Source organism: Pinus tabuliformis, chromosome 8 (assembly GCF_031772625.1).
Source record: "Pinus tabuliformis cultivar Carrire ecotype Pingquan chromosome 8, CPIR1, whole genome shotgun sequence".
Classification (NCBI taxonomy): domain Eukaryota; kingdom Viridiplantae; phylum Streptophyta; class Pinopsida; order Pinales; family Pinaceae; genus Pinus; species Pinus tabuliformis.
Window position 1 is genome coordinate 1,724,846,184 of NC_142294.1, and position 21,951 is coordinate 1,724,868,134.

General features: G+C 37.6%; 1 long non-coding RNA gene across 1 annotated transcript; it reads right to left on the reverse strand.

Moving 5' to 3' along the window:
- Window positions 1-5,136: 5,136 nt before the first annotated feature.
- LOC149242980 (uncharacterized) lies at window positions 5,137-17,636 on the reverse strand. The gene is made up of 3 exons (XR_016245757.1): window positions 17,596-17,636; window positions 17,402-17,497; window positions 5,137-5,269 (listed from the first exon to the last, which is right to left on the reverse strand). It is a non-coding gene; the product is annotated as an uncharacterized LOC149242980 (long non-coding RNA).
- Window positions 17,637-21,951: the final 4,315 nt, after the last annotated feature.

Below are 21,951 nucleotides of genomic sequence, written 5' to 3' on the forward strand. Positions count from 1 at the left end.
AGTTGAAGAACCACCACATTTTGGGTATCAAGAAATCCAAAAAAATAGTTTTAACACAATCTATGGTTAATCACTTTGAAAATTAAAAATAAAATTAATAATACCTCAATAATTTTAAATTAACTATCTAAATTTAAGTAAAACATTTAATCTAAATTTTATATAGAGAATCAAATTAAATTCATTTAGGCTTCATATTTTATGTATATGTATGGAAATGAATCAATATATTTCTGAATGTAAATTGGGGAAAATAATTACATCAATAGAAAAAGTTATTGGTCTTAATATATAACCAACTTAGATCCATCTTAACTTCAAATTTTTGAAAGATCAAAATTCTGAAACACATATTAATAATTACCAATTAGAATTATTAAATTTGTTTGTTTCATTTTTTTTTTATTTTACTTTTATGTAATTTTTCCAAGTCAAAATGTTTATATCACATGACATTTCATCATCTCTTCCACAACACACTAAACTCCTAACACAATAAACTTAATACTAAAACAAAATTACACATTTAAATAAAAAATAAAATTAAATAAACATTATTGTAAATATATACCCCAGTTGCGGTAAAACCACTCTGAACGGTAACAATATCACTGGATAAAGGACGAATGCGAATAAGAAAACATGGGAGTAATCTAACGAAATGATAAAGTTTTGAGACAAAAGTGTAAAGGGCACAACAAAACCAGGGAAGAACTCCTTAAACTTACTATATGCATATAGAGGGAAGAGGTCGAAAATAGACCATTATAATATTATTAACGTATTCGGCACGAAGTACTCATATCTCCGCTACCAATTGACTAGTATTGGTAGAAGGACAAGACAACTAGGAGTTAAGAAATGTTGTAGGAAATAAATTGAACTTACAGTTAAAAAAAAAAACCTATAGATGGGATTTGTTTTGTTTGATAATATTAAAGATCAAAATTGGAAATACATGAGTATGATTTTCTATTACAAGGAAGATACACACTAGATTTAAGAGGGGGATAATTCCCACCTATGCCAAATTACGGAAATATAATTTCTTATTTTTAAAGGTGAAAATCATTATTCCTTCAGACCGATTGAGGATGTGTCTAATTCGAGGATATGATTTACTCTCTATGAGAATAAGGTGATTAGAGAATTATTTTTGAATACTAAGACTAAGAAAGTGTGCCTAAACGTGTGATATAAATATGTGTAACTATATTAAAAAAAATTACTAGCATGGGGATCTAAAGGGACAGAAAGTGGAGGTGCCATGCTTATCTACAGTCTAGAGTAAGGCTAAAATGTCAAAAAAATATAAGGCCCTAATGTGAAAGGGTTGAAGAGAGTCCTTCAAATCCGGGAAAAAATGGGCTTAAAGAAATAAGGGTGTTGAACACATTTATGCAAGAGAAACGAAAGTTGGAATATGCTCGAAACACATAATAAATCTACCAAAGGTAAGAATCATTAATAAGTGGCAATGAGAAATAATAATCTTATAAAATAAATGTTATCTGATGTGGGTAACACATATAATCTACTATAGACTGTCACAATAAAATAAGCAAGAATGTAAATTGGAAATGGGATAATAATCTTATAAAATAAATGTTATCTGATGTGGGTAACACATAGAATCTACTATAGACTGTCACAGTAAAATAAGCAAGAATGTAAATTGAAAATGGGAAGCACTCAATATTTTGCTGAAAAAAATTGATTAAGCAAGAGAGGAGCATACGATACAATGATCAAAGATAAGCCATTGAGATATATAAACCTAGACAGGAGAGATTTCTTTTATATATATTAATACCACTAAATATACAACTAGCCAACAACAAATGTTGATCGTATCTGTATTCCAATAGTGCACCTTTTAGGTTGAAAAGTAAACTACCAAGGTAGGTTGAATGAAATTGGTATAACAATTGATACAAGTTAAGGAAAATGTGATTTGCTTTAAAAAAAAAAACAAACAAACAAACAGCTAGTTGAAATAAGTAATCTTTTCGAGTTAAGGAGTTGGAAAAATAACTACCATTACAGAGATATAAGGAAAGAAATGACGAAGTCTGGGCCAGGAAATGAATGGAAATAATATAAAAAGCAGTTGGAACCAACTTGGGAAGGAAATGAACAAGATATCCATGTGTAGAATGTTCTACTTTTAAATATATTAAATCTCAGTAAAGTGAAAGAATATTAAAATAATGAGTAAAATTGATATTAGCTACTAATCAAAGCTAACCAACTTAAATTAATGGAAGAGATAACAATGTAAGTCTAAAAATAAAAATTGAAACTAGAAATATGTAGTTTTGAAGAAATAAAGAGAACAAGGTATCATAAAGTGTGAAACAGGTGATGTTGATTGTGGATGAACAGTGAGTTACCGATTAAACACTAGTAGTTACCTATGTTACCAGAAACGGGAAACGAAACTAGAAACCAGAACGAGACGAGAAACATAATTCAGAGGTTTCGCATTCAAGAAACGAGGAGAGAGAAAAAATAAGAAAATATAAAGAAAACATATAACAAAATATTCATTTACCTAAAAAACATTCATTTACGTAGCTAAAACGAGGAGAGAGAAAAAATAAGAAAATATAAAGAAAACATTCATTTACCTTAAAAAAACATTCATTTACATAGCTAAAATGTAATCATCCCATTTATGATTTACCCATAATGGATTAGTGTGTATGGCCAGACCCCGGGCCGAATGCTAGGAAGATACAACAGTGGACTCTTATGACCTGCTCCAATGCAGGGAGATATAACATTATAGCCTGCTCCAAATTAGTAACTTCTAATATTAAAATTTTTTGTGGGATTGATGTTGGGTGTAGAGTTTAGCTTTATTTATGATATTTGAGTTATAAAAACTATAGCTTCATTGGAAAAATGGGAGATAATGGAAAAGTCCAAATTGGCAATTGAAGCGACATGTGCAATGAAACTATGTGCTTTCAATCAAACTACAGATTCGCCGTGTGTAATCGCTCAAATCGTCGTTATACATTCTTCAATGTGCATTGTTGAAGATACACACCCCAAACCACCTCCCAAACAGGTAATGAAAGTTAAATTCTGAGTGCTGACCATGAAAACCAGAACGGACGTAGAAAACGGCGTTTTCCATCCCGTTCCGTTTGCTGTGCGTTTTTTTCCAGAAACCCTCGCTGCCGTCCCGTTTCTGGTAACATAGTTGGTAACAAGGATCAGTGGCGAATGAGCATTGTAAAGTCCATCTGCAAGATATGATAATAATAACCTAACAATATAGCGAAAACCATAGATGTGTAAGTGGAAAAAAAAATTATAAGCTGCTACAAATATTTCATTGTTCATTGATATTTTACTATAAACGATGCACAAAATAAGATACCATAGTGCATCTTGGGGTTTATAAATGAGTCATATTTATGATATTGTACATGGCCTTGAGTCTATTAATATAATATGTATTAATAATGTTGACCTTATTAGCTGCATGTAAATAGTATGTTGAATGCAGATGAAAGTTATGTAACACATATTCAACGTAGATGTTAGAAAGGGCATGGAAGGAATGAAAACTTATAGGTGCATCTTAATTGGGTCTTCACCCAAATGGAAGGAAAAAAAACATAAATGTGATAAATAGGGAAAGAAAAGAAGAAACTGCCTTTTGGTGAAGGGAAGAGGAAAGTTCTTGGACCATGCAAAGGACTTTGCAGGATGCCAAAACTTTACAGAACCCGTAGAATTGGGACTATAACAAGGTAACTATTATTTCTTATTCATGTTTAAAATTATAATGTTTAACAAGTACATGACAATTTCCGTTCTAATTGATTGATTTTTTTTTTCTTCAAATAACGTCAAGGGAAACATTTGGAAAAAAAACAGTGGTATCTTTCACCAGAAAGAGATCCGGCTCTCGAAGTGAGTTGTTTCTCCTGTTAAAACTAAAATGAGCATGATATAAAGAAGATGGAAGGAGGAAAAATTATCCAGCAAGAATTGAGAAATTAAAAACTGGACAATGAACACCGAGGACGATGTTAATAAAAATGGGAGGAGAATGTAACACCCCCGTTGTGGAAAAACCGTTCTGACTACACTGAGTGGAGTGGAAAGAATGACAGCAAATCCAAAGAAGAATATCAAATTAATTATGTAAATGGTTATTTATTAATAAATAAATAGATGAGATGTATGCATTTGGGAATGAGACAGTTAAAGATGATACTCTTTCCAAATAAAATTCCATTGGTGAATGGAAATAGATAATTACTTCATGATAAGAATTCTAGATAAGCTTAATGGATGGGAGATAAATATCCATTAAGTTTCCTACATAGAGAAAGAGTTACTCTCGGAAAAAAACATAAAAACTTCGCGGGAGAGAAAGACAAGCTTTTATGGGAAAGCCATGAGCGAATAGATAAAAATATCCACAAAAACTGGACGCCACTAAAAGAAACTTTATCATAAAAGAAGAGAATTAAATATACATTGAAGGGATAGGAGAGATCTTCTCACCTCACGGGTGAACTGGAGAAAGTAGTTTTTATTTGGATGGAAGTACTTGATTTGATTTGATGAGAATTAATTGTTATTTTTGTAAGTATAGAGAATATTTATTATGTGTAGTCGTGTGTTTAATTTTACTCAATCAACTACAATGAAGGTAGGAATTTCCCCATATATATATGATGTTGAGAATAGTAATACAGCAGGGTGCACTCAATGAAGGTAGGAATTTCCCCACATATATATATATATATATATATATATATATATATATATATATATATGATGTTGAGAATAGTAATACAGCAGGGTGGAGTGCAGGTATTTTTGGAATAGTCTTTATGTTTGCCAAATGCTACGAATTTTAGTGGGAAAATAGCACACCAGAAAAATAGTTATTTATTTCCAATTTTATTCACATAATGCCATTATTCTTCTTTATAGGCGATGGATCATGGAGTCGGGATTCGAAATGATCAGTCTTGAACCCTAATTATTTTGAGGGAAAAAGAACCAAAACGTGTGTGGAGGTGGAGGTGTAGAGATCAAACGGATATGGAAAAAGTAGGCGCGAATACGTAAAATGTCTATCTCAGAGACATTTTTTATAATTCCATTAAATCAAATACATACATTTTACAGAAACGGAAGCTGAGATAAAAATCTCGTCCGAATTTACAAAACTTAGAAATATAAAAAATAATGTCGCACATCATGGTGAGGTATATGATCAATCCCTTGCCTAAACCTATTAATATGCAAAAATACGACAATTTAATATACATAGGAGGCATGGTATGTAGTTCCACTTAAAATAGAAAACTCACAAAACTTTATCTATTATTTGCTCGATTACATCTTCATTTATATAGGAAACTCACAACCAATTCTGGTAACCAATTCCTAACTACTCACAACTACATCTTGTTCAACTGCTCATAACTAATTCAGTTTCTACATTATTCTCACATCCTCCCTTAATGGAGAAATGGATTCTCTACAATACCTAACTGACTTCTAAAAACTTCAAATTTGATTTTACCAAGGGGCTTAGTAAATATATCAGCCACATTATCCTTGGTGTTACAAAATAACAATCCAATTTCTTTTGACATAATTTTCTCATGTACAAAGTGGTACTGTAACTCAACATGTTTTGTTCTAGCATGGTAAACTGGATTATGTGCTAATTTGATAGCACTCTGATTATCACAATTGATACATGTTGCACCACTTTGCGCTTCTTCAAGATCAGCAAGAACTCTCCGCAACCAAATAGCTTCACAGGTGGCATTGGTTAAAGCTTTGTACTCTGATTCTGTTGATGATAAAGAAACAGTTGGCTATTTCTTACTGCTCCAAGATACGACCCCTGATCCAATATGGAATGCATAGCCAGAGGTAGATCGTCTGTCATCTGGATTTCCTGCCCAATCTGAATCAGAAAAACCTGTCAGTACAACATCAGATACATCAGTATACATAATACCAAGATTCACTGTTCCCTTTAAGTATCGGAGAACTTTCTTTGCAGCAATCCAGTGATTTCCTGAAGGCTTAGCCATGAATTGACTAAGGATACTGACTGAGTATGCAATGTCTGGCCTGGTAGTGGTGAGATAGTTCAAACTTCCCACTAACTGACGATATAATGTTCCATCTGCCTCTTTCGAACCATCTTCTTTGTACAACTTTGCATTCTGTTCTAAGGGAGTTGACATAGCTTTACAATCTATCATATTGAACTTTTTAAGAATCTCCTTTGTATATTTGCTTTGAGTGATCAATGTTTTACCAGTTTCTCTCCATACCTCAATGCCTAAACAGTAATGCATTTCACCCAAATCTTTCATTTCAAAAACCTGTGACAACTGAACTTTAATTTCTTCAATTAACCTGTGAGCACTGCCTGTTATAATGAGATCATCCACATATAAAGATATTAAAGCAACATGTCCTTTTTCATCTTTCTTTACATACAAGTTAGGATCATTTTTGCTTTTCACAAACCCATTCTGAAGAAAGAAAGTATCAATCTTTACATACCATGATCTTGGTGCCTGTTTCAAACCATACAATGCCTTTCTTAACCTGCAAACCAGATGCTCCTGTCACTGTTTGACAAACCCTTCAGGTTGAACCAAATAAACTTCTTCCTGTAAATCACCATTTAGAAAAGCAGATTTGACATCCATTTGATGTATATTCCAGTTATGTTTTGTGGCTAAGGCAATCAGTAATCTAATTGTATTCAACTTAGCTACTGGTGCAAAAGTGTCTTCATAATCAATGCCCTCCTGTTGAGCATATCCTTTTGCTACTAATCTTGCCTTAAATTTATCAATTGTACCATCTGCTTTAAATTTTGTTTTATACAACCATTTGCTTCCAATTGGAACTTTATTTTCAGGAAGTTCCACTAATTCCCATGTTTGATTTTTCATAATAGAAGCATACTCATCATTCATAGCATTAATCCATGGTTCATGTTGTTTAGCCTGCTCATAATCAATTGGTTCTTCAACATTCATTATATTAGACATTAAGGCATAGTCTTTATACCTTGTAGGAGGCCGAGTCTGTCGGGACGACCTTCTTGGTGTGGGTGTTTCATCCATGATTCGTCGGCTTTGAGGTGTATCACCCCCTTGTGATGACTCACTGTTGCTAGATGTGTTCGTACTACTGCTATCATCCTGATCCTGTATGTAAAATTTTCTGTTTCCCACCCCGGTTTTCAGTTTCACCTTATTTCTCCCATATAGTTAAATGCCCATTCCCATAGCCATACATTTAACAGACTGAAAAAATAAATATTGTTGAAAACACAAATTCTGGAAATTTTTAAGAGTGCTGGAAATTGCAAAAATAAAAAATCAGCAATTAAAACAGCCATTAAAACACATTTAAACTCAGTGATTTTTGGTCAACTTGACCCTGGAAAAACCCCCTACAACTCTTGGGGAAAACCAGTTTGAGAGCTCTTCTTTATTTCTGGAAAATGCCTTTTACAGAGAAAATTTTTCAGCAAAAAAATCAGCAAAACAGAAATTTTTCCAGCAAGCAAAACTTATCTGTTTTCAGCCCAAACGACAATCTGAAAAATGCTGGAAGAGCTGTACGGACCGTACGGATGTACGGACTGTACAGACGTACGGATGTACGGACCGTACGGACTGTACGGACGGCCGTACGGACTTGTACGGACAGCCCTCGGAAAAAGTGCAGAAAATCGCCTCCTCGATATTCGGGCTGAAAAATAATTTTTCCACTATTTTGCTCACAAAAACTGCATTTTTCTGCTTGTTCTTTATGCTGTTCGGATTTGCTGAAGTGCTGCCTTGGTGTGTGTGCCAAATTGCTGCCTCTTTCTCCTCCTTGTCCAGAAATCTCCCTTGCTCTCTTGCTCTCCTTCTCCCAATCTGCTCATGAAAGAATGAATGATCTTTTCCTCCTTTTCCTCCCTTAACCCAACCCTAAATGACTTTTGGGTGATCCCTAAATCCAATGGCTGAAATAGATTTAGATCAATGGCTGAGATTAAATGCTCATTTAAATCTCACTTTCTATTTTTTAATTCACCCCACTTTAATAAAGACCCACTTAGTCATTTATTTCCAAAGTCACTTTTCCTTTCTAATTTTTCATTGACTTTATAAAGTCACTTTAAAATTAGACTTAGTAACTTTATCACTTAAAGTCACTTTCAAATTAGATTTAACTTTATAAAAATTATAAAGTTACTTTAGGAGAAAAATTAAATTCTTTTGGACACTTTTCCCTAGGCCAAAGATCAAAGCCTTAGGGAACCACCTGTCCTCCGGTACCAAATTTCAACACTCCCTCTTACCGAGGAAGGTGTTCCTCACCACACCCATCTTGTCTCTGAAGTAGACATGCTTGCCCCGTGGTAAGGCTTTGGTAAGAATATCTGCAACCTGCTCATCAGTGGAAATATACTCAAGCTTCACAGCTCCCTTCTGAACATAGTCTCTGATGAAATGATATCTGATCCCGATATGCTTTGACCTGTCATGAAATACTGGATTCTCCATGAGTTTAATGCAACTCTGATTATCACAGTAAATCACTGAAGGTCTCAACGGCTGACCAAATAAGCCAAACAACATCTTGCGAAGCCAGATGGCCTCACAACTAGCTAGACTGGCTGCCATATACTCTGCTTTCGCTGAACTCAGTGCTACTGACTGCTGCTTCCGGCTGAACCATGACACTACTGCTGAACCCAACCCAAAACAACACCCTGAAGTGCTCTTCCTATCAGAAGCACAACCTGCCCAATCAGAATCAGTGTATCCTGCCAATCTCACTCCATCTCCCTGCCTGTAGTCCAGACCATAATCCACTGTCCCCTGCAAGTACCGCAAAATGTGTTTTGCAGCCACCCAGTGAACCTTCCTAGGCTCACACATAAACTGATTCATCGTGTTGACTGCAAAACAGATATCTGGTCTGGTGTTGACCAAATACATCAAGGAACCAATCAGCTGCCTGTACAATGTGGGATCCACCAACTCGGAATCCGAAGCATGAAGCTTCTTCCAGTTGGTGATCATCGGTGTCGACATGGGTCTACAATCCTCCATGTGGAATCTGCTAAGGATGTCCACAATATACTTCCCCTGCCCTAGGAAGAAATGCCCCTCCTCCTGCCACACCTCCAAACCCAAAAAGTAATGCATCAAGCCGATGTCCTTCATCTCAAACTCCGCCGCAAGATCTCTCTTGCAGTGCTCTATGAGTCTCTCTGCACCTGTAATGATCAAGTCATCCACATACAGCACCAGAATGAGAGGCTCCTCACCAATCACAATAAAGTAAAGGTTCGGATCTGCCTCACTCTTTGTGAAACCCATCCCCTGCAAGTATGCATCTATCCTGGAGTACCAAGCTCTGGGAGCTTGCTTCAGGCCATAAAGGGCCTTCTTCAATCTGCACACATGGGACTCCTTCCCATGCACCTCAAAGCCCTGTGGCTGCTCAATGTACACCTCCTCCTGTATGAAGCCATTGAGAAATGCGGTCTTCACATCCATCTGGTGGATCTTCCAACCCATCTCTGCTGCTATCGATATAATGGAGCGGATCGAAGTATATCGAGCCACGGGAGCGAAGGTCTCCTCATAATCAACTCCCTCTACCTGTGAGAACCCTCTAGCCACAAACCTCGCTTTGAATTTCTCAATGCTGCCATCTGCAGCATGCTTTACCTTGTAAAGCCATCTGGAAGTAACCACGGATTTGCCCTCAGGCCTCAGCACCACCTCCCAAACATCATTCTTCATGATAGAAGAATACTCCTCCTGCATGGCCTCTCTCCAGACCTGCTGGCTAGCTGCCTCCTCATAGCTAGAAGGCTCAGAGTCAAGGATGCTGGTAACCATCGCCATATAGCTACAAAATCTCTCAGGTGGTCTACTCTCTCTGACCGGCCTCTTCGGCTCAGCAACAGATGTGGCATCTCTCAAGGTGTCCTGAAGCCACTTGGGCTTCCTCTTCCCTGAGCATGCTTCTCCCATAGGAGAATGAAACTCCTCCTCCTCATCCCCATCAGTAGCCTGAACTCCTGACTGTCTGTCTGCTGTCCTCCTGCCTGCACCTGAACCTGTAGAAGCTGAGGTACCGTGTGAACTGTCCATCAGTGGACTCCCTAGTGAACCGCTCTGCATGCTGCCCGGAGCACCACCCCTCTGGCTCGGCGAGCCACTGCTCACTGATGGACCTGACATCCTCATAGATGTACCTCCGGATCCTCCTGATCCCTGCCCACTGGATCCCTGCGACTGACTCAACTGCTGCTGAGGGTCTGGCTGATCCAGATACTCTAACTCCCGTGACCTCCTAAAGGCCCTGTCCTCCTCGAACTTCACATCCCGTCTGACAACAACTTTCCTCTGTGCAGGAATGTAAATCCGAAAGGCCTTTGAGGTCTCACTGTAGCCCACAAAGATACCCTTCTCTGCGGTGGGCTCTAGTTTGGTCCTCTCCTCCTTGGGTATATAGGAGTATGTAATGCATCCAAAGATATGAAGATGACCAAGATTAGACTTCTTCCCAGAGAAAGCCTCCTCCGGAGTCATGTGCCCCAAGGCACGATGCGGACTCCTGTTCTGCAAGTAAACAGCTGTGTTGCAGGCCTCTGCCCACAAGAACAATGGCAACCCCTGATCATATAACATGGCTTTGGCAGCCCCTATGATGGATCTGTTCTTCCTCTCCGCAACCCCGTTCTGCTGGGGGTTGTAAGGAACAGTGAACTCCCTCCTAATGCCTGCCTCCGCACAATAGTCAACAAACTCTCCAAGGGTGTACTCTCCTCCATTGTCCGACCTCAGGGACTTGATCTTTCGACCTGTCTGAGTTTCCACAAGAGCTCTGAACTCCTGAAACCGCTTGAAGACCTCACTCTTGGTCTTCAAGAAATAAATCCAGGTCCTCCTAGAGTGATCATCAATGAATAAGACATAGTACTCATATCCACTCAAGGAAACATGAGACATCCGACCGCTCACATCGGAATGAATTAAATCAAGTATCCCCGTCGCTCTGCTGTCACTGCTGGGAAAAGGGGATTTGGCAAACTTGCCCATCGCACAACCTCTGCAAGTATCGAAGTGATCAGTACTGAAATCTGGCACACCTGTGGCGATCTCCCGCAATGTCCTCAAGGCTCCATGATACATGTGTCCCATCCTGCGGTGCCAAATCTCACACAGCTCAGAACTGCTAGCTCTGCTGTCGGTACTACAGCTCAATGCCAAAGTGGGCTGGAATGCAAACTTGTACACCTTTGCATGGCGTACACCTATCACTCTAGCTGAATCAGCTGGAGAGCCCCTGGGATACATCAACACCTGTCCTTCCCTGAACAGTACCTCATATCCTCTGTCCTCCAAAGCTGAGACGGATATGAGGTTCTTCCTCATCCCTGGCACATAAAGAACCTCTGACACCTTCAAGGGAGGTTTGGACTCCCTCTGAAATGTCACTGTCCCCACCCCGACTGCTCTAACAACTCTGTCATCACCGAGTACTACCTCAATATCAGTGCCACTCTCTGAAAGCTCAGAGAAGTACTCTCGGACTCCTGTCATGTGACGTGAAGCCCCACTGTCCACATACCAGATACCTGTAGATGCTCCGCTAATCGAGGGAAAAGCATGCTCCCTCTGAACCTGTGTGGCAGGTGATCCTGCACTAGAGGACTCACATGTAGTGAACGCAAACTCCCGGTCAAAACGATCTGCAAAGTCCTCAATCTCAGCTGACGCTGCCACATCCTGGGTCTTCCCCTTCTTCTTCTTCTTCTCCGGACACACAACTGCATAGTGTCCCATCTTCTGACAATTCCAACACTTCACTTTGGAATAGTCCTTTTGTGAGTTACCCTGTTTACCTTTACCTTTGCCTTTGCCTCCACCACCGCTTGTGGAAGCCTGCTTCTTCCCTTTGCCTTTCTTGCCTCCTGCCATCAGTGCTACGTCCTCATCCTGCTCAACTGGCTTGGCTGCCCCAAGCTGTCCTTTCCTGATCTCTGTCTGAATACAATCATCCTAAAACCTCTCCCATGTGGGAAGGGTCTCACGTGCACAAACCCCATCAGCAAAGTTCAACCATGAACGGGGGAGGCCATTCACTGCAATACGCACCAACTCAGTGGATGGAATGGCCTCTCCAATCGCTGCCAACTCATCTCTCACATTGGTAATCTTTGTGAGATATCCAACTGCACTATCATTCCCCATCTTAATGTTCTTCAGCTTCTCCTTCAGGACCATCTTCCGGTTCTCATTGGTACTCTGGTAGAGATTGGACAATGCTGTCCACATCTCATGGGCATTGCTCTTTCCTCTCACATGAGGAATGCAATGGTCTTTGATTCCGTCTAGAATCAGCCTCTTACCCTTGTTGTTCTTTTTATTATAAGCTGCCAACTGAGTAGCATCAGTAGGCACAACAACAGGGTTTTGTGCGGTATGCACCATGATATCCCAGACTTCTGCCTCCTCAAAGATACTCTGCATTCTCTCCTTCCAAACGCTGTAATTTGTATGCCCATCCAACCTATCCTCCACCCTCAATCCCAATGACATCTTGCTGTCCTAAAACTGAAAAATAGCACTGCTGTGGTAAAGATAAACCTGCTGTTTATGAAAAATCAGCTTGCTGGAATTTTCTGAGTGAAAAAATCAGCAGCTGTATTTTTTCTCTTTTGCTGTCCCAAACTGCCCTTCAGCACTCAAGCTCTGATACCATGTAAAATTTTCTGTTTCCCACCCCGGTTTTCAGTTTCACCTTATTTCTCCCATATAGTTAAATGCCCATTCCCATAGCCATACATTTAACAGACTGAAAAAATAAATATTGCTGAAAACACAAATTCTGGAAATTTTTCAGAGTGCTGGAAATTGCAGAAATAAAAAATCAGCAATTAAAACAGCCATTAAAACACATTTAAACTCAGTGATTTTTGGTCAACTTGACCCTGGAAAAACCCCCTACAACTCTTGGGGAAAACCAGTTTGAGAGCTCTTCTTTATTTCTGGAAAATGCCTTTTACAGAGAAATTTTTTCAGCAAAAAAATCAGCAAAACAGAAATTTTTCCAGCAAGCAAAACTTATCTGTTTTCAGCCCAAACGGCAATCTGAAAAATGCTGGAAGAGCTGTACGGACCGTACGGATGTACGGACTGTACGGATGTACGGATGTACGGACTGTACGGACGGCCGTACAGACAGCCCTCGGAAAAAGTGCAGAAAATCGCCTCCTCGATATTCGTGCTGAAAAATAATTTTTCCACTATTTTGCTCACAAAAACTGCCTTTTTCTGCTTATTCTTTATGTTGTTCGGATTTGCTGAAGTGCTGCCTTGGTGTGTGTGCCAAACTGCTGCCTCTTTCTCCTCCTTGTCCAGAAATCTCCCTTGCTCTCTTGCTCTCCTTCTCCCAATCTGCTCATGAAAGAATGAGTGATCTTTTCCTCCTTTTCCTCCCTTAACCCAACCCTAAATGACTTTTGGGTGATCCCTAAATCCAATGGCTGAAATAGATTTAGATCAATGGCTGAGATTAAATGCTCATTTAAATCTCACTTTCTATTTTTTAATTCACCCCACTTTAATAAAGACCCACTTAGTCATTTATTTCCAAAGTCACTTTTCCTTTCTAATTTTTCATTGACTTTATAAAGTCACTTTAAAATTAGACTTAGTAACTTTATCACTTAAAGTCACTTCCAAATTAGATTTAACTACTTTAGGAGAAAAATTAAATTCTTTTGGACACTTTTCCCTAAGCCAAAGATCAAAGCCTTAGGGAACCACTTGTCCTCCGGTACCAAATTTCAACACTGTACCTGTACCTGGACCTGTTCCTGTTCCTGCTTAATCATAGTATCAAGCTTGATATGTGCATCATCATTAGAAATATGCCATGTATCATTCTTTGTATTACTTTTATCAGTCTGCTCATGAAACAATACATCACGACTTGCAAATAGTTTATGGGAACTTGGATCAAACAATTTATAGGCTTTCTTATCCGTACAATATCCAATGAAAATACACTTGATGGACTTGGCATCAAGTTTTCTTCTGTTAGCTTCAGGAATATGAGCAAAAGCAGTACATCCAAAGACTTTGAAATGACTCACATCAGGTTTATAACCATAAAGAACCTCAAAAGGAGTTTGAAAAACTAATTTCTTAGTGGGACATCGATTCTTCAGATAAACAGCAGTGTTAATGGCTTCTGCCCAGAAACCATTAGAGATGTTCTTACCTTGCAGCATACTACGAGCAGATTCCACCAAGGTTCTATTCCATCGCTCAGCAACACCATTTTGCTGAGGGGTATGTGGCACAGTGAACTGTTGTTGAATTCCATTAGATTTACAATAGGTGTTAAATGCCTTTGATTTATATTCACCTCCTTGATCAGATCTGAGTATTTTAATGCACTTTCCTGTTTGCTTTTCAACCATATTTCGAAATTTTTTAAAATACACAAATATATCACTTTTCCTTCTAACGAAATAGACCCAGGTATATCTAGATCTATCATCAATAAAAATAACAAAGTATAAAGCACCACCAAGAGACCTAGTTTGCATAGGTCCGCATACATCAGTGTGAATTAATTCAAGAATATCATACTTCCGTTTCTCAGTATGAACAGGAAACTCTTCTCTATGCTGCTTACCAAGTGCACAAGCTTCACATGGTAAATGTTCACACTTCATCTCAGGGAGACCTTCAACCATTGTTTTCCTTTGTAACAACGATAAATCATTGTAATTGAGGTGCCCATACCTGTGATGCCATAATTCTGCTGTCGATGTCTCTTGAGATGTCAATGCAACATGGCGCTTGACTGTCACATCCAATCTGTACAATCCTCCAACCCTGGTACCTGTAGAAACAACCTTGTAGTGGTCCTGAACATCTTTCACTATACACCCCAATTTACCAAATTCTACTTTTAAACGATTATCAGTGATAGCGGAAACAGATAGCAGATTCTTTTTAAGAGCAGGTACATACATCACATTATGAATCTGTCTCATTTGTCCATTAGGTAAGTACACATTTACTATGCCATAGCCTTGAACTTTAAGTGACCTATCATCGCCTAAGTAAATGTGTGTACCATCAGATTTCTCAAAATATTTATCAAACCATTCTTTATTACAAGTCATGTGTGCTGATGCACCAGAATCTATAAACCAAGTATTCTCATCATCAGTTTCAGCAGACAATGCAGCATCAGAAAGAAATAACTTAAGATTTTTAAATCCATCATTCACTGAGGTGTCTCTGTTTATGTAGTTTCCATTATGCCTGTTATGTCTTTGATTTGATTCATTATTCTTTCTCCTATAGCAATCTTTTGCCAGATGTCCAGGTTTTCCACAATAATGACATACAATGTTCCTTTTAACATAAGAATCAGGAGGTGCCTTACCTTTCTGCTTTGCTTGAAAATGGCCTCTGTTTCTGTCCCATGATCTCCCTCGGAATGGTTTTTGGCCTCTGGCAGTCAAAGCCAAATCAGAACCATTTGACTCCAGTTCAAATGTTTTCATGCGCTCTTCTTCTTGAAGAAGAATTCCAGCCAATTCTTCAAATGTAGGAGGTGTCGGTCTAGCTGAGAGAGCTGAAATAAAGACTTTATAGTCGGGGACTAACCCCTTTAAAGTAACAGTTACCAAGTCTGTACTAGAAACCTTTTCACCAATATCACCAAGCTTATCACTAAAGTCTTTAATTCGGGAAACAAAATTACTAATGCTTTCATTGGCATCCATTTTGATAGATAGCAGCTTTGTTTTTAAAAATAAAATACGATTTGCATTAGAAGTCTCATACAAACTTTTAAGAGTGTCCCATGTCGCCTTCGAAGTTTCACAGTCCCGAATGTGAGGAATAATATTGTCCTTCACTGACATACGGAGCAGCACCCTTGCTCTCACTTCACGCTTCTCCCAATCTTGAGTGTTAGTAGGAGGTTGAGGCTTGGTCTCGTCACCTTTTACAATCGACCAGAGATTGTATGCCTCCATTACTGTGATGATCTTAAATTTCCAATTTACATAGTTTTCTCCGTCAAGTTTTGAAGACTCATTTAAATATGAATCTGCAAGGGGATTAGCCATCTCTCCACCAATGACCAAATTTAAAAAAAATCACAAGCTTCTTAAAGTTGGAAAACTGGTTAATAAATAAAACTCTGGTTAATAAATAAAACTCTGCAAAGTACGAGAATACTGCAGGTCTCACTGCCTGAGAAATGCGTTAACAGAAAATAAAAAATACCACACTAGCGGAGCAAATGGGCGTAGAGTCCAGTCCACTGTTCTCTTTCGGTTCAATACGCACCCACACACATCTTTGTTTCCACTTTCTGTATGCTTTCTGGTTCACCACTAACACAACAGGGGTACCAAACACAGCGCCAAACTAACACTTACTCAGGGGTACCAAACACAGCGCCAAACTAACACTTACTGAACAGACACGCTTTCGAACCGTGCTTTACTGTTAGCACGACGGCAGAGTTCCCGCAGGCGAAGATGGAACACTTACTGAACAGCTTATTCGTCTATTCAAAGGATCATAATTCATATACTGGTAATGGGAATATGTATTACAGTGTCTGCAATGGCTATTTGGGAATCGAAGACTTGCACGAAACTACCCAGAATTGTGTTGAATCTACTCAGAATTGTGAGTCAAACACGCTGGAACGAAGCGCACTTTACAAGAGGAGTCAAAACAGCAAACTTACACAGCAATCCTCGGCACACAAACGCACCACTGCTCCGTCTCGACAGCACTCCTCACTGTCTCGCGTTCACCAGCAAGCGATTCCCTCAATAGTCTTCGACAGCACACCTCGACGAAATTCCCCACGACTTGGTCGTCAAATGGTTCAGCGCTGAGAGCGAAAAGGGCTCACTGCACACTCTAGCGAAAAGGGCTCACTGCACACTCTAATGAAAAGGGCTCAATGCACACTCTAATGGCAGAATCACTCCATGCCCGAGAGGTGCAAACAAAAGAGCACAGTGCTCTGATACCAACTTAAAATAGAAAACTCACAAAACTTTATCTATTATTTGCTCGATTACATCTTCATTTATATAGGAAACTCACAACCAATTCTGGTAACCAATTCCTAACTACTCACAACTACATCTTGTTCAACTGCTCATAACTAATTCAGTTTCTACATTATTCTCACAGTTCCATGGCTATATGAGCCAGCAGAGAAATTGAACTGTGAAGCAAAAAAATTAAGAAGAACTCAGTCCGCCTACACCGCATAACCTCTTCCAGAAGTAGAGGAGGGCAGAACTGACCTGAACAAGTAGAAAAAGGTTAGTAGGCCGAAGAAAGTGCTGACTCTGGATTGACTTCGAACGGAGATGACTATGCAGACATGTGAATGACAATTCCTGCAACCATGAATATGACAGAAGAGAAATTGCATCACAAAAACGGATATCGAGTTGGTAGGGAGAGAAATTGAAACTGTAGAAAACACAGAGGTTACCTGGTGAAAATAGGGGCTTGGTTAACGCCTCTGTCCTTCCTGTAAGAGTCAGGAAACCATTAGTGGTGAAAAATAGGTACAACTAAAATATATTCCAGAGAAATTTGAATTGTGAATTCGGGAGTACCTGTACACCCACGCCAAGTACCGAAGGCCTCTCCAAGACAAATCTCCAAATTGGTAAACGGAACCATACGTAAAGTAATCAGGTCAAGCACAGGTCAAGCACGAGAATAAAAATTAAGTTGGAAGTCATGCATCATTGAAAAAAATCGTTTAGGGTCGTATTTCTTGAGATAGCAGTAATCAGGGTTTACCTGTAAAAGTAGCAGAGGCAAGTATGGATGAAATCCCTGTCTGAAATATGAACTGTACATAGCAATAAAAGTGGGGCGATATATGTCATATGGTATTCAAGAAAAACGAACAAAATAGCGTATGGGCATAAAGACTTCATAGGAAATTATTATGTAATGCAGAGATATACCAAGTAAATTCTAAGCTTAAGGAAACACACCTTTCAAATCTACAGTCATGCATCGACTTAAATAAGTTTATAATAAAGAGCAGAAGGATTTATCCATGAAAACCTCGGAAGATACGCGCCCAATGGTGATATCCGACCAGAAATTATATTATCCAAAGAAAGGTTGCGTTAATAAACATTGAAGGGTAGTTCAACCTTATAATGTAGGTAGCCGCACCAATTGGTATGAAAAAGAAACCAACTGCTAATTATTTCCTTCGGGCCTATGACAGTGTCATTCCAGTGTGACATTGATGATGCAAGGAAGGTTCTAGCACCATAATGTGAGGCCTTCCTGCTATAGTAACCAACGTAGCTCACCAAAAAACTGTTAAGATGCTTCTGGGTTCACTGTGTGCCGCGCAGAGTATAGCCCATCTCCCAAATGGTAAGAGGGAACTTGGATTAACAGTTTAGGGTTCGAGTTCTTTCCAGTCCCACCGTTGGATCGATTCGATCCATCCTAGCCATCCAAAGGTATCAAGAAAACCATGAATGGGCACCCATGTGATGCGCACATGACATTCAGTGAGCTGGTCTAGAGGGATTGGCAGCTAGTCCTTCCGGGTGTAAAGTGTCTTGCGCTTTTGGGGCTTGGTGCGGTGGAACTTGTATTACGTACCAAAAAAATTCTAAGCTCAAGGAAACACACCTTTCAAATATACAGTCATGCATCGACTTAAATAAGTTTATAATAAAGAGCAGAAGGATTTATCCGTGAAAACCTCGGAAGATACGCGCCCAATGGTGATATCCGACCAGAAATTATATTATCCAAAGAAAGGTTGCGTTAATAAACATTGAAGGGTAGTTCAACCTTATAAAGTAAGGGTAGTAAGTAGAAAAAAACCATAGCGTTGCCAAAAGGATTAAACCCATGGATCGAGCCATCTCTGATTGAAAATATCACAGTAAATCCTCTTGGGGCTATAGTTGTCATTTACATTAGAGGAAAGGCATAGGGTCTAGGTGGGTGTCCAATATGTCTAATATCAAGTAAAGTATGTGCTATGTTCATTCAGTATTAGTACACAATATTAACCCCTTCACCTTGGTGATAAGAAATGAAAGCTGAGAATCACATAAGTTATATGGACTATGGTTCTTAAGTCAGAAATTGCACATTGGAATCATGAATGAATAATGGCTATACATTACTAAGATCTTACCAAAACCAATAAAATTATCATATGAACCTAGGGTGGGGTAGCCCAATATCAAGCCTAATGAGGCTTATAGTAGGACTAGCATAAAGGTAACATAGTAGAATGGGGTGAACCGAATACAAATCTTTATCGTTCTAGCCAATAAGCACAAATGGATTAGATATCCTTATCGTTCTAGCCAATAAGCACAAATGGATTAGATATCCTTATCGTTCTAGCCAATAAGCACAAATGGATTAGATAGTGCCTTAAAAAAAATTGTATAACCGAGGTAATGAAAATTGGACTTTCAAATAAATAATATTATTCCAACTTACAAAATTCTAAAGCATCAAGGAAAATAAAAAACTAAGTTGATAGACACTGAACTTTGAAAAACAACACTTCACAATTTCAAATAATGCAGGATATTTGTCGTTTTTAATTCTAGTTTCAAAGGTATACATACGAGAGTAAAGTGTGAAATTGTATCTTTTAATATAAAACTATATTTGACATAGTGAGGCTTGAATGTGGTGTTTTTTATATATATTTTATTACTATTTTTATGTGACATTAGTTTTTTTAAATATAAAAAGTATGCTAGACGGTATAGTGTTTTTGATAAAAAATTGAGAGGAAGAACTTTTTATTTGAAAATCTCCCCACCAAAATAAATTAAGGAATATCTCATTTTTATACACTTTTTCTGTTCGCCCTGAGAGGAATGCCTTTTTCACTAAAAACTCCCATAAACCTCTCATGTATATTTTAACATAGAACCACATTCAAGTATCATTAAATCCAAAAAAATGAAAACTCCCATAAACCTCTCGTGTATATTTTAACATGGAACCACATTCAAGTGTAAGTAAATCCAAAAAATTAAACCTCTCAAGCGTAACATGAACAACATTCAGGTATAGTAAATCCAAAAAAAATAGTTTTAACACAATCTATCGTTAAACATTTTGAAAATGTCAAAAAAATTTAGTTATAATGAAATAATTAACATTAATCACTTTGAAAAATAAAAGAATTTAATAATACTTTAATAATTCTAAAATTAAGAATCTAAATTTAAGTAAAGTATTTAATGTGCACTTTTATTTTAAGTAAAATGTTTAATATAAATACCACAATTCAAAGTCTCCATTATACTCATCCCTCATACAATCAATAACAATATTCATATCTCTAGAAAAATATGGCTCTGGTATACAATTTGAAAATATCAAAACATTTAGTTATAACAAAATAATTACATTTTTATTTTAAATAAATTATTTAATTTAAATACCTAGATTCAAAATATCTATTACTTAATACAAATACAAATATTTAATTAAATATTGATTATGAGCACACTTGCCTATAATTTTTTTCATGAATAGGACAACTTTACATCTGAATTGAATATTATTTATATTTCCATATTATGTTCTTTGAATATGCATTAGCCACATTTAACTTCATCCTTTCCCATAACTGTAAACATATTTTATTATTAGCAACATTTAACTTCATCCTTTCCCATCACTGTAAAAATATTTTATTATTCACACACACACACACACACATATATGGAGATGAGAATACAAAGAATGAGTAATTGTTAAAATATAATGTAATCAGGAATTGAAAGAAAGAGGAGTGACTCACACATTATTTTCATGGTTTTCATTGAATTATTTTGGTAAACTCCATCATTCTGAACGTATTCTAGTAATTGTAGCCACAAGAAAACGAAAAAAAGTGGTCAGACGTGCTGAGGTTTGGAGGAGGTCTAGAGGAACATAAAGGGAGCATCATGAGCTCCCAACTCAAAGAAGGATAACATCATGGTTGATACATGCAAAGGCTCCTCGACTTCGTGCGTAATGACCCCTCCCACTCCTACAGTGTTGCAGATAGAGGATAATGCCACATTCACTTGCAAGGATCGAAACATGTTTTGGGTGGTACTAAAGGAATTTTTTTAAGGAAAAAACCTTATGAAAAATCCAAAAATGGTGAAGCCCCTAAGAAGGGAGATCTGTGTCCCCGTTGGTCCCTTTGTTTGCAGAAACTCGCCATGGAGAGATGTTCTAGTCACGAGGAGATGTCTATTGGTTATAATTATTATTTTAAAGATTAATACATTGAACGGTTAGACAAATCAAGATTTGGTTGACAATTAAAACAGTGAGATCTAAGGGTGGAAGAACTCTCAATCATCTAACAATAGCGTTGATGGTGCAGTGGAGTGGAAAGTGGCAACTAAGAAGAATCTCCCCCCAAAGAGCCTATTAATAGAATAATAATTCTCTCTATATATAACTTACATTTTTGGTTATTAATATTTTTTTAAATGTTATATATCAATTCCATATTAAAAATGAAATAAATGACACATACTCCTTACAATAAAAAATGATAATATAGGAAAAATTTAAATTTAAATTATTTTGTTATTTCTTATGAACATTGAAATGTATGTGTAACAATAAATATTTATGTTCTGAATATATTTTTGTTTTAACTATTACATGTCGATTAAACATAGAATGAATTACAAATTTACATATCATGGAGCATCTCAACTCCATATTAAGTAGTGAAAGAATTACATATCTCCTCAATATTAAAAAGTAAAATAGTAATATGGAAAGAATTACATATTTCTTTAACATTAAAAAGTCAAAT